This window comes from Protopterus annectens, chromosome 3.part0, assembly GCF_019279795.1.
Source record: "Protopterus annectens isolate FY-2018-M chromosome 3.part0, PAN1.0, whole genome shotgun sequence".
NCBI lineage: Eukaryota > Metazoa > Chordata > Ceratodontiformes > Protopteridae > Protopterus > Protopterus annectens.
Genome location: NC_056731.1, coordinates 23,036,423 through 23,050,579, shown reverse-complemented (window position 1 = coordinate 23,050,579; position 14,157 = coordinate 23,036,423). Strand labels below are relative to the sequence as shown.

Below are 14,157 nucleotides of genomic sequence, written 5' to 3'. Positions count from 1 at the left end.
TCTATGAACCTATGAACTACAGTAATGGGTAAAAATGAAGAACAGTCTTGCTGCCATTTAACTGCTTGGTATCTATCTGTAGCTGTTAAACCAGAAGAGGGTGGAAGGGGAGCGAAACCTAAGGAGGAGAATTTTAATAAAAGTTTCTGATATGAAATGGTGGCAAATGCTTTGGGCAGCTCCAGGAATAGGGAAGATACCACATGACCAGTGTTTCTAGTTTAGTTAATGGTACCTGCAGAGTGAAGCAGAGCAGTAGTGGATGCCATGTTGTGTGAGGAACAAAAAGATAACTAAAAGTTAAATATTGCAGTAATTGGGAATGGATATACTTTTCTAATATTTTTGTCATGGGGGGGACAGAATGGCAACTGGCCAGAAACTGGAGTAGTTGACAGACGGTAGATACGCTTTCTTCAAGATGGCCAAGACATAGGACTCTAGCATGGATATATTTTTTAATATAGAGCTTCTACTGTAGTTCTTAGAAATTCTGGAGGAAGGCTGTCTGTAAAGAGCGTGTTTTTTTTAGCTTCAAGAAATATTTTTTTGCTGTGGTGGTAGAACAAGGTTTGAATTAAATGTGCTTTTTTGGGGATGCTATGATGTTGGGGAATTAAGATTTGTTGGATGAGCTGTCTTTAATAAGTGTGGCTAAAGCTTGGAGGAAATTTTTATTAAAATTATTAGCAATTGTTATGGGAATATCTTCTGTGGAGGAAGAGGGTCATTTATTTTCACCAAGGTTTAGTAAACTTTGGACTGATGTTCAGAATTTTTAGGATTATTTTGATGTGTTTGTTGTAAGCCATGGTGGTACAGGGGTAACGTTGTCACCTCACAGCAAGAGGTTCTCCTGTTCGATTCTCGGCTGGAGCGCCTTCTGTGTGGAGTCTGCATGTCCTCCCCCTGGTCGAGTGGTGTTCGAAAGACATGCATAGGGTGTGCCTTCGTTGAAGGTTGGGTGTAGAGCTGGCAGCTCGGCACCATAAAAATCTACTGCCAATCATTAGCGGACCAGAGTTCCACTGTGGCGACCCCTAACCTTGAAAAGCTGAAAGAAGAACAACATTTTAGTGTGTTTGTTGTAGGTTGCAGTTCATAGGTTCATAGGTAGGTACTAGGCTATTGGCCCTGGGGCCTATATAAACCTAGCCAAAAAGGTTCCCTGGCTTTCACCACCCAAGAAAATTATTTTTTTTGTCTTGCCTTATATTATGTTTTGTTTTATTTCTTGTCTTACACTTGTATAGGAGATTTTCCTGGGATTTGATGGTGTGCCATACTTTTCACTCTTTGTCTACTGGCAGCATTAGTTTCCTAGTGTTGTTAGATAGCCATGGTGTTGGCCTAGACTTTATTCATTCTCTCCTCATAGGGGCATGATAGTTCAGGAGATTAATGAGGATTTTGTTGACTTTCAGGGAAAGACATTTTTTAAGAAGTTCCAGTTGTATTGCATAAGCACATAGATGAAACTATCCATTAGATAGATTAGGCACATTCCTGTATTAGTGATAATCTATGAAATAATTAATGAGTCTGTTTGCAAAACTGGGTAGCTGGTTAGTTAGATTGTCTGGTAATGTGCTGCAGTTATAAATATTGATAGGCTTAGAAGAGAGAATCCAATCCAGTGTAGAAGCCTTTGAGAAGGACTTGTTATACTTTGTTGTGGTGTTTATGAACTGTGAGAAACCACAGAGGTTTATGCTAATAGTGGGAGTATCAGATATAATAGGGTCCCAATCAATATTAAAGTCACCAAGGATGATAGTGTCTTGATGTATATCGGAAGATGCCCAGGATAGCATATCCACTACAGTTTCAATATTGCTTCCATGAGGGGATATATTAGGATAAGAAACATATGGGACTAAATAAGAGTTTAGCTTGAGAAGGGTAATAAGGATCTCCACATTAATGAATAAAGGGTTATGTTTGGATTATTAAGGTACATAATGGCTACACCATTTATTTTTTAGACTTTCAGCCCACTCAAAGAATTCTATATCCTGGGATTAGGATTTCTGTGCCTTTGATTTCAGGTTTTAGCCAAGTTTCTGTGATAGCGAGGATGTCAGTTTTATAATGTAATATGAATGCATGTAATTCAGTTAATTTATTACATACACTTCTGAGGTTAATGTTAATGAATTTTGAATTTTTGTGCACCTTTATAGATATTGCTAGAGAGAAGTGTTGGGATATTGTTGGATGATCGGGTGGGAGTGGCTGTTGGAGTTGGATTTGGGTTGGGGTGTATATATCCACATAGTTGCAATGTGGATAGGGATGGCTGGAGTAAGAAATAACACTTTGTTTTGAATTTTGTCTTTCTATATAGCTTGTAAATTGGGTGGGCTATTTAGAAGGAAAAGTTAGTGTTGCTGCCCAGGGACTGAACATTAAGTTTAGAAGTAGTGTTTTAAGTGTGTTAGAGAAAGGAGAGGGAAAAACTGTAGTATTGTGAATAGCATGCTGGTTTTGTGAATGTGAGGATATTAGTAACTATACTATGTAGAAAGAATATGGGATGTTGAAAGGAATTAAATAGGAGTGGATAGGCTAAGGTGGTAAGAGTTATTGACATGTAGTAGACTTAATGCAATGATATGCGAAAGGGAAGAAGGAAATATTTGGAGAGTGTGTGATTAAGGAGTGAAAGTAAGAACTGTAGTTGGGATTCTCATTGGTTGGACCATGGTGGGTGGGGTAGTGGCCAGTATAAATTTAAATTTAGTGGCATTGAGTGGGAATTATGGGTAAAGGTGAACAGAGCAGGCTAAAACCTGAACTCAGAGGTGGAGCCAAAAAAAACAATCTGTTGCTAGATCAGCTGGGCAAGTAAGAAAATACGGCAGGAGCTGGTGAGCAAGACATAAGCAACTTGATGTGATAAAAAAAGAAACTGTTTTTCTCATTACCTTATTCTTAGGTTATATATAATAACCACTTCAGGACAAAGCTGAAAACCAGTCACCAAAAACCACGAACAGTTCAGCTAGGCTTACTTGGTCCCAATAAAGGCACCTTCCAATCACATAGGACACCAGTGGCAATACTCCACAAAGAAAAATATGCCACGAGGAAAACGAATCAGATTTATTCCAACAGATATTCAAACAACTGGTGTCCTATGTGATTGGAAGCTGCCTTTATTGGGACCGAGTAAACCTAGCTGAACTGTACGTGGTTATTATTTAATGATTTACCACTAATTTGCCAGAAAACCACAATTTTATGAAAACTGGACTAAAAATAAGAGGCAAAAATATGGACAGTTGAGAGATATGAGTACACACATTTTTCAGCAAAATGTGGTTATTGGGCAAGATTAGACAGATGTTACATATTGAAAGAATGCTGTAATATGGTACAAATCATGAAAACATATCCAGTGATAATATCAGACCACACACCTATACAAATATTGTTTTGCAAGAATTTAAAAATCTGTTGTGATAAACATTGCTATTTTTAGCATTTATTCAGAAAATGAAGCTGTTTAATGATTGGGTGGATCAATCTATAACTGTTATAAGATTTGAACCTAAGCAGTGAAGAGCTTGCAGAAATGGGAAGCTTCTAATCTTAAAATTAAAAATGTGGTCACAATGAAAGCAAATGAGATACGGAATCATACTCACAGTAGGTATTTAGTGGACTTAAATTAATAGATTTACAAAAAAATAAATAATTGCAACATTACAGGTTGAAAAGCAATTTAAAGAAAAAGCTAAACTGTCTATGCAACAGTTCACAGAAAACATGAAACAACATACAGCAGTGGATTTAAAACAGCTATTTTTGACAATCCTATAGCCAAAAAAATTGTTGGTTCAGTGTTTGAGACAACTTGAAGGTTGAACAATTATAACGAAAATCTGAATTATAAGAAAGTTAGGTTAGAAGTAGATACATGGAAAAATATGAATGCAATAGTAAACTATTACAGTATACTATAAAGATGACATTTATCATTTGTTGACGAGACTAGTGGCCTCTTTTCAGGGGAGGCCCAAAGTGGCATTTATACTACTAGAGAAACTTTGGTTAGGCATGACGGAACTTACCCTACTCTTTTTAATATGTACTGAGTGATCCATTACATCCACCTGAGCTACTATCATATGAAGCAGGTGGGACTTCAGTTTAACATCTCATCCAAAGGACAGCACACACAGGAGTGTGGCATCCCCCTTTGGCTCCAGTGAACTATCAGCCATCCAGTGACCTGGTGTGAGAAAAGATCCCACACCCTTCTACACCAAAGGTGAGTGCACTAACTACTGTGGCACTGACATTTCAACATTTTACACATACATTTTGACAGCAAATGATTGGAATTGGTAACAATGTCTGATCAACTTACAACTTCTTTAGATAACAGAAGTTGAAAGATGAGTGTTAACCTTAACAATAAAGGAAACTGAAATTAATGTATTGAGAAACCAGCCACTGGGGATACACAAGCCAGTGAATTTCTTTGTGCTGGTCCCAAGCCTGGATAAATGGGGAGGGTTGCGTCAGGAAGGGCATCCGGCGTAAAAACTTTGCCAAATCATACATGCGGACAACAGTACAGATATACATACCGGATAGGTCGAGGCCTGGGTTAACAACGACCACCACCAGTACTGTTGGTCAACAGTGTGCTGGCGGAAATTAGGCTACTACTGGCCGAAGGAGGAGAAGAGGGGGATGGCATGGACAAAGGCAGGTAAAGGCTAGGACTGTGGTAGTGAGGGTCGGAACTTTGAATGTTGGCAGTATGACTGGTATAGGGAGAGAGCTAGCTGATATGATGGACAGAAGGAAGGTTGGTATATTGTGTGTGCAAGAGAGCAGATGGAAGGGGAGCAAGGCTAGGTCTATCGGAGGTGGATTCAAATTGTTTTATCATGGTGTGGATGGGAGGAGAAATGGCGTAGGGGTTATCCTGAAGGAACAGTATGCTGAGTGTTTTGGAGGTGAAAACAGTGTTGGATAGAGTGATGTTTATGAAGCTGAAAATTGATGATGTAATGATGAATGTTGTTAGTGCATTATGCTCCACAAGTTGGGTGTGCGATGGATGAGAAAGAAACATTTTGGAGTGAGTTGGATGAAGTGGTGATGACTGTACCTAAGGGTGAGAGAGGGGTGATTGGAGCAGATTTCAATGGGCATGTTGGTGAAGGGAACAGAGGGGATGAGGAAGTGATGGGTAGTATAGTGTTAAGCAAAGGAATGCAGAAGGTCAGATGGTAGTGGATTTTGCAAAATGGATGTACATGGTTGTGGTGAATACGTATTTTAACAAAAGGGAGGAGCATAGGGTAAGATACAAGAGTGGTGGAAGATGCACACAGGTGGATTATATCTTATGTAGAAGAGGTAGTCTGAAGGAGATTGGAGACTGTAAAGTGGTGGCAGAGGAAAGTGTAGTTAGGCAGCATAGGATGGTGGTTTGTAGGATGACACTGCTGATCAAGAAGAGGAGGAGAAGTGTAAGGGCAGCACCAAGGATCAAATGGTGGAAATTGAAAAAGGGCAATTGTGAGGTGGAGTTCAGGGAAGAGTTAAGACAGGCACTGGGTTGCAGTGAAGAGTTACCGAATAGCTGGGTAACTACAGCAGAGATAGTAAGGGAGATGGCTAGAAAGGTGCTTGGTGTGACATCTGGAAAGAGGAAGGAGGACAAGGAGACCTGGTGGTGGAATGAGGAAGTACAGGAGAGTATACAGAGAAAGAGGTTGGCGAAGAAGAAGTGGGATTGTCAGACAGATGAAGAAAGTAGACAGGAGTATAAGGAGATGAGGTGCATGGCAAAGAGAGAGGTGGCAAAGGCTAAGGATAAGGCGTATGAAGAGTTGTATGAAAGGTTGGACACAAAGGAGGGAGAAAAGGACCTGTACTGATTGGCTAGACAGAGGGACCGAGCTAGTAAAGATGTGCAGCAGGTAAGGGTGATAAAGGATAATGAGGGAAATGTACTCACAAGTGAGAAGAGTGTGTTGAGCAGATGGAAAGAGTACTTTGAGGGACTGATGAATGAAGAGAATGAGAGGGAGAGAAGGTTGGATGATGTGCGGATAGTGAATCATGAAGTGCAGTGGATTAGCAAGGAGGAAGTAAGGATAGCTATGCAGAGGATGAAGAATGGAAAGGTTGTTTGTCCAGATGACATAACTGCGGAAGCATGGAGGTGTTTAGGTGAAATGGCAGTGGAGTTTTTAACTAGATTGTTTAATGAAATCTTGGAAAGTGAGAAGATGCTTGAGGAATGGAGAAAAAGTGTTTTGGTACCAATTTTTAAGAATAACGGTGACGTGCAGAGCTGGAGTAACTACAGAGGGATTAAATTGATCAGTCACAGCATGAAATTATGGGAAAGAGTAGTGGATGCTAGGTTAAGAAGGGAGGTGATGATTAGTGATCAGCAGTATGGTTTCATGCCAGGAATGAGCACTACAGATGCGATATTTGCTCTGAGAGTGTTGATGGAGAAGTACAGAGAAGGTCAGAAGGAGTTGCATTGTGTCTTTGTGGACTTAGAGAAAGCATATGACAGGGCACCTAGAGAGGAGTTGTGATATTGTATGAGGAAGTCGGGAGTGTCAGAGAAGTATGTAAGAGTGGTACAGGATATGTATGAGGGTAGTGTGACAGTGGTGAGGTCTGCAGTGGGAGTGATGGATGTGTTTAAGGTGGAGGTGGGATTACATCAAGGATTAGCTCTGAGCCCTTTCTTATTTGCAATGGTGATGGACAGGTTGACAGACGAGATCAGACAGGAGTCCCTGTGGACTATGATGTTTGCAGATGACATTGTGATCTGTAGTGAGAGTAGGGAACAGGTGGAGGAGACCCTGGAAAGGTGGAGATATATTCTAGAGAGAGGAGGAATGAAGGTCAGTAGAACTAAGACAGAATATGTGTGTGTGAATGAGGGGAATGAATGGTGAGGATGCAGGGAGTAGAGGTGGCGAAGGTGGATGAGTTTAAATACTTGGGATCAATAGTTCAGAGTAATGGTGAGTGTGGAAGAGAGGTGAAGAAGAGAGTACAGGCAGGATGAGTGGGTGGAGAAGAGTGTCAGGAGTGATTTGTGACAGATGAGTATCAGTCAGAATGAAAGGGAAGGTCTACAAGAGGGTAGTGAGACCAGCTATGTTATATGGGTTGGAGACAGTGGCATTGACAAAAAGGCAGGAGTCAGAGCTGGACATGGCAGAGTTAAAGATGTTAGGATTTTCACTGGGTGTGACAAGGGTGGACAGGATTAGGAACAAGTATATTAGAGGGTCAGCCCAGGTTGGAAGGTTTGGAGACAAAGTCAGAGAGGCGAGACTGCATTGGTTTGGACATGTGCTGAGGAGGGATGCTGGGAATATTGGGAAAAGGATGCTAAGGATGAAGCTGCCAGGTAACAGGTAAAGAGGAAGGCCTAAGATAAGGTTTATGGATGTGGTAAGAGAGGACATGCAGGTGGTTGGTGTGACAGAGCAAGATGCAGAGGACAGGAAGAAATGGAAACAGGTGATTCGCTGTGGCGACCCCTAATGGGAGCAGCCGAAAGAAGAAGAAGAAGAAGAAGAAACCAGAATAAAAAGAAAACCCTGGTAGTAGTGAAATTTTAATAGACATGTAGAAAAAGATGGGCTAGGAGGAAATAAAAGTCTGGCTAGTGCTTTTTAACAACATTTTTCTGGGTGGGGATAGTTACACCAAAGGAGGGAAAACAGCTTCTTGACCCAGGGTCATACAAACTAATTTTTATTCTGAATCATTATGACAAAGTATTTATGAAAAGTTTGGCAAATAGAATGGCAAAGATATTGCTGAGGCTAATGCACCTGAATTATTGCAGGTTTCTACAATATAGGCAAACATTTGACATTATTAACAAACCCTTTGAATTCAAAAGTATGCATGTGGTAATAATAATAATATATCACTTCTATAAGTTTGGTTGCTGAAATAGCATTTTACAGACTGAGTTGGGAGTTTATGTAGAGATTTTTTGAAGTATTTTGGTTTCCACAAACACAGACAACATTGATATTTAATATATACAAAAGAGAACTAGGCTGGGGTGCCTTCTGTGCGGAGTCTGCATGTCCTCCCTTTGGTCGCGTGGGTTTCCTCCGGGTGCTCCGGTTTCCTCCCACATCCCAAAGACATGCTGTAGGTGGATTGGACAACTCTAAATTGGCCCTAGGCATGAGTGTGTGCATGTGTGTGTCTTCTGTGGAAGGTTGGGCGCCGGGCTGGCAACTTGACACCGTAGAACTCCACTGCCAATCATGAGCGGATCAGTGGTCCGCTGTGGTGACCCCTACCTGGGAAAAGCTGAAAGAAGAAGAAGAATATACAAAGGAGAACAAGCTAGGCTTAAATGTGGTGGTTAGGTGTCAAAAGCATTTAGCCTTACTAGAAGAACTAGGCAGGGGTGTCCATTTTCACCATTACTCTTTGTTTTATATTTATATTTCGAGCCATTGGCCAGAGATATGAGGCAATCAAAAAATCATTTGATATAAATATAGAAATATTATTGAGAAAACAGCCCTTTTTATGAATGACATATTATATGTTACCAATTCAGAACATGAAATAAAAATTATATTTGCTGAACTGAAATACTTTAATAAATGATGGAAAAAGAAAGGCATAGTAATAAATTATATCCTAACACATGATTTGGTACAGAACCTTCCCTTTTTATGGGATCATGATAAGATGATATATTTTAGGATTTTCTTAAAATTATTCATGATTATAAGCTAAAACTTTGAAATTTGTTATTTATATATTAACAATGTACAAGTGATTTTTTTTGTCTCAAGGATTTCCAAGATGTCTGCACACTGATAAACAGTTTAATTTCAGCTATCTCAGAGAGTCAGAGTGAAGAAAGAAATTGAGAGCTAAGGGCTAGTAATTATGCTAGTTTTAGTAAAATTCAGTTACTGGCTAGTAAGCACACTGCCAAGATGCCAGCAAAGAAGAAACTTAGAGAACCTGAAAGAAAATCAGCTAGAAAAGGTGAAGAGAGAACACTGAATAGGAAGAATCCTGCAGCTGTTCAGAAAAAAGCAGCTCAAGCTCCAGCTTTGGTAAAGAGAGAATTTCAAGTGATTTAGAGGAAAAAAAAACAAATTTGCTCAGAGATGATTAAAATAAATGAAACATTGAAGGGATATATCAACTCAAGTAAGAAAAGGCTGGAAAATGGGAGAAACATTAAACAGCTATTCAGATGAAGTAATAAAACTACAAAAATCAGATGATGAAATGAAAAGGCTGGCTGATTATAACACTTCTTAAGCAGAACTGTTTCAAAAAATGGTAGAGTTAGAAAACAGAGCACTCAGACAAAATCTGATTTTTTTTTGATTTACTAAAACAACTGGAAGGAGTAGATTTTATTCATTTTACAAAGACATTAATAAGCAATTAGACTGGTATTTCAAAGCATGATCTGTTAATTGAAGGGCACAGTATTAAAATTGGAGACAGTAGTGTGTTTGTGGAAAATGATTATTAACTGTAACTGAGCAGAAAAGAAATACATTTCTCTCAGCAATTATGGAATGCTGAGATGCAGGTGTGAGATTCAAGCTGCTGTATCCAGCTGTCTTCAGATTTTTTTCTAGTAGGATCCCATACATTTTTGATGCAGGACAGACTGAGGAGGAAATACAAAGATTTGTCCAACAAAAAGTGAGCCATTAAACAGAATGGTACTCTGCTTCTCATTTTTCTGATAATAAAGCTCATATAGAGACTTTGCCAGTAAAACCCTTTCTAATGTTCCAAAGGAAAATGCTTGACAGATAGAAAAAAGTACAGGCGTTGACAGGAAGAAATAGTACCTTGAACTTGAACTGAAGTCTGGAGCTGGCAGATGGAGATGAACATGAAGATGAGCAGCAACACTAACATTAGTCTATAAATGTGAGACTATAAAACATCAATCACATTTGTGAAATATGGCTTTACAAGAAAAAGTGGCTGAGAATGATTGGACTTTTGTTGAGTCTGTTAAACTTGTGTGTGGACTGAAAGCATATACCCTACTTCATGTCATTAATGTTTGGAATAACACTAATAAAAAGCAACTGTAAGTAAAATAATGTATGCTCTTATCACCATTTGTATAAAACATTTAATGATATTAATTGCTTGTTACATAGTAAAGCAGATTTGTGTAGTATGTAATCAGGGTTGTCTAAAGTAAAGGGGCGAAGGTAAAACATTTCAGTTATGGTTACATATGATATAGATACTAATGAAAACAAATACTTGTGGGGTGTCCAAAGTAAGGGGTGAAGATTGAAAATTTTCAGTTATTGTTCTATGTGATATGGATACTAAAGTAAACAAATACTTCTTTTTTTAATTTTAAGAAATGCAGTCATTACAATGTAAAAAGAGAAGAAAAGCTGGACAAAATCATGTTTAAATTAATATGCTGTAATCTTGGGCTATTGGATTGGGGAATGGGCTATAAAAGTGCACTGATTTTAATATATTTAGAATTGAGATGTTTTCTCCTACTTCTGCATAGGTGAATATCTGAATAAATGCCCTTGGCTTAATTTAAGATATTTTTTTTTTATTTTAGCATGTTGGCTTTAAAAAAATAAGAAAAAACTGTGAATGCAGTGAAGGTTTCCTTTAGCAAATTAATATTCAGTGTGAGTTGAGAAGTATTTAGTTGAGTTCAGTTGTACATTCTGTTCTTTTGTTTCCATGGTGGCAAGCAATACATTTTGAGAGTTCTGGGGATTGTTTGCTAAGGGACATGTAAAATTCAAAGGTACAAGAGCAAGCAGCTCAGTAAAGAAATAAAAGTTTGAAATTATTGGAACTGAGCATGAAATAGCATATTTCTTGTTACATAAATTCTTCAATGCATTTAGTAGAACAGTCTATAATTTAGTCTTATTTAAAGGTGGCCAGCATACTTTTTCCTAATGCTAAAAGTTGATGTTTTATGAAAGCATTCAAGCTATTTTTTTACATCTGGAAGTGACATAGAGATAAGGCAGACAGCAATTAGTGTTAAACAGGAGCACAGGCTGTCACATGCAGCCTGGTATGGATAACCTTAATTTTAGGTTAGGTAATGCTTGCGGGTACAGATTTTTATTTGGGAGAATTGTTTCTATCAGTAGGATTTTAAACTTCATTATATGAACGTTTGCATAGTTTTGTGTGTTTTAAGTTAATAGGTTATGGGGTATACTGAGTTTTTGAGGGCTTTCATTAAAATAAAAAAGTCTTTTAAAAATTGATATAGATTCAAAAGGAGATGGCAGGAAATGACTGTATAAGACAACCTGTCAAACATTAGTGGGGGCATGTTACAAAAAGCTTGGAAATGGACATTATAAAAAGCTGTCATATATAATAGGTGGGAAGAATAACTTCTTATCATAAAGTCTACACTATCTATATTATTTTGGAATGTTAGTAGCCTCACAGATGTAGACAAAAAGAAGATGTGAATTCAGTAGTAGGAGCTCAGATATAATTTGCATACTATTTCTCGAGGAACAATAACTGGGCTAGATTAGACAGAAATTATATTTCAAAGGAACATGTGCATTTAATTGAAAGCTTTGGCACATGTGCAGTAACTATTTCAGATCATATACCAATAAAAAATAGGACAAAACTGCAGGGTAATGAAGTGAAAAATGAGATACTGGTGCTTCCCCATCTACCTGTTAAAAAGAGAGGAATTTAAGGAATGGGTAGAGGAAATTATTTGAAAGTTATTAAAGAAGATAGAAATTTGTAGAAAAGTTATAGCTAGCGAGTGGGATAAAATGAAAGTGGAGTTTAAAAACAGGGTAAAAATAATAAAAAAATGTTGGTTAAGAATTAACAGCAATTATTTAAGGGGCTGACAAAGGTTAAAGTATTGCAGAATAAGAAGAATGTTACAGAACAAGAAGAGGTACAAATGCAGAGTGCTAAACAGAAATAATAACTCCAAAGCACAGAATCGTTTAGCACAATGACTTAGGCAACATAAAATAGAAAGGGTTGTTGTCAAGCTTGGGGAGCCTATAACAAGAAAAATAACCATAGATCCTGTAGCAGTATTAGAGATATTTGTTAAATGTTATGATAATTTGTATAAAGCAGTGAAATGTGGAAATCAGGAAAGAGCACAAATAAAAATATTGATGTAAAACTTAAGTATGCCAAGGTTAGAGGTAGATGAGGCTCAATAATTAACAGTTAAGATAGAAGGAGACAAGATAAAAATGTTGATGCATAATCAATATACAGAAAAGTCTCCATGAATTGATGGTATTCCAGTAGAAGCAAGGAGTGAATAAAGTGATAAAGATCTGGAAGGTTTTGTTTAACATTATTCTAAAAGGAGGATAAAAAACAAATTCCTAAGACAAAACTGTGGTGGCTATAATGCCTAAAGGTGGTAAAGACTCATCAGACCCCGCTTCATATAGACCCATTTCAATTTTAAACTATGTGTATAAAGTATTTATGTCTCTAATAGCTAAAATAATGGCAAAGATGTTGCAAACTTGATAGATATTGGTCAATATGATTTTGCACATGAGTGGCAAACATTTGACAACATTAATAGAACAATGTTGATCCAGAGCAAAGCAGAATGTAATAAAATACCACTGCTGTTAGTGGACCTTGATGTTGAGAAAGCATTTGACAGAGTAAGCTGGGATTTTATAAGTAGGACAATGGAAGCATTTGCATTCCCTGATGCAATAATAAGGTTAATTAAAAGGATATATGAGGGATCAGAGGCAAGAATTAAAGGGAGAGGGTTCCTTTATGATAAGTTGAGTATGAACAGAGAAACCAGGCAGAGGTGTCCTATTTTCCCCTTTGTTATTTGCTTTATATTTACAGCCATTGACAAAGAAGATTAGGGACTCAAAAAATCAAGGATGTAATTGGCAAACTAATCAAGAAATTGCTTTTATTTGCAGACAATATTACTTTGTACCTAATAAACCCAGAAAATTACATCTCAGTGCTCTGGAACATTTTGAGACAGTTTTAAGTCTTTCCGGGATATCAAATTTAAATAAGATAAAACAGGGCTGTAGCTGTAAACGATGTATCAACACATAAATTGGTTCAGCAATATCCATATTAATTGGGACATGATAAAAAGAATTCAAGATCATGGATTAAATGGGATTCTGTTATGACAGGTAAGGATATCTGGGAAGAAACTAAGCACAAGATAATACAAAAACTGAGAAACTGGATACAAACACTGAAAATGTTTTTCATCCCTTATGTTTTATATACAGGTCAGGCATATTTTTATCAACCAGAGAAGATGTGAACAATATTTAATAATGAATTGAAAGAACTTATCTGGGAGGGGTAGAGGGCAAGGATCAAGTGGATCAGGTGGTTTAGGATTATATGATTTGAAGGGATATTTTAGAGCTACATAGTTAAGGTTTATACACATAACACAAGCAGAAAGCTATAATTGATAATGGAGAGGGATAATGATGAAATGGGGGGTCAAGAAATATGGAGACAGTGGAATTTTGGATGCAGATCCTTAAGGAGAATAACATCAGCAATACGGAATATTATATTCATAAAGTAGCAGAAAGTATTATAAGAATTAAGCCAATATGAAAATGGAAAACAAGAGATTTTTCCAATAGGGATTACTGCAATTATGGTACAGAGAATAGGCAGACAGTAACTGGAATTTAATGGAGGAAACTGGCAAAGCAGCCAAGGTATTAAGAGCAAATAACTAGAGAGGTAAAGGTAGGGGTGCCACCCCTCCGTTTTTTTTTCAGGACTATCCAGATATCAAATTGATTCTCTGGTAGTCTGGAAACTACTGTACAAACTCCGGTATTCGGTTTCAAAAATGGCAACAGACTATCAGAGTTTGTAAACTGGCTGATTTACTATGCTTTTTTATGAAAAGCATAGTAAATCAGCTGAAAGCAGGCATTAGGAATGGAAAAAGAGGGCATTCCCCGCCAGATGATTTTGCAGTGATGACATGAAATGGGCAGAGTGTCGGCAGAAGAAAGGGTGGGGTGGCCGTGGATACTGGTGATGTGAGGGTTGTGGCCTTACTCCAATTTTAGCCACAATGAAAGGTGGCAACCCTAGGTAAAGGTA

The 14,157-nt window shown here is 37.8% G+C and overlaps 1 protein-coding gene across 1 annotated transcript in view; it reads right to left on the bottom strand.

Annotated features, from left to right (window-relative positions):
- LOC122797338 (probable G-protein coupled receptor 158) overlaps nucleotides 1–14,157 on the bottom strand; it is an 873,085-nt gene that overhangs the window by 65,391 nt on the left and 793,537 nt on the right. The gene's annotated exons all lie outside the window — the stretch shown is intronic.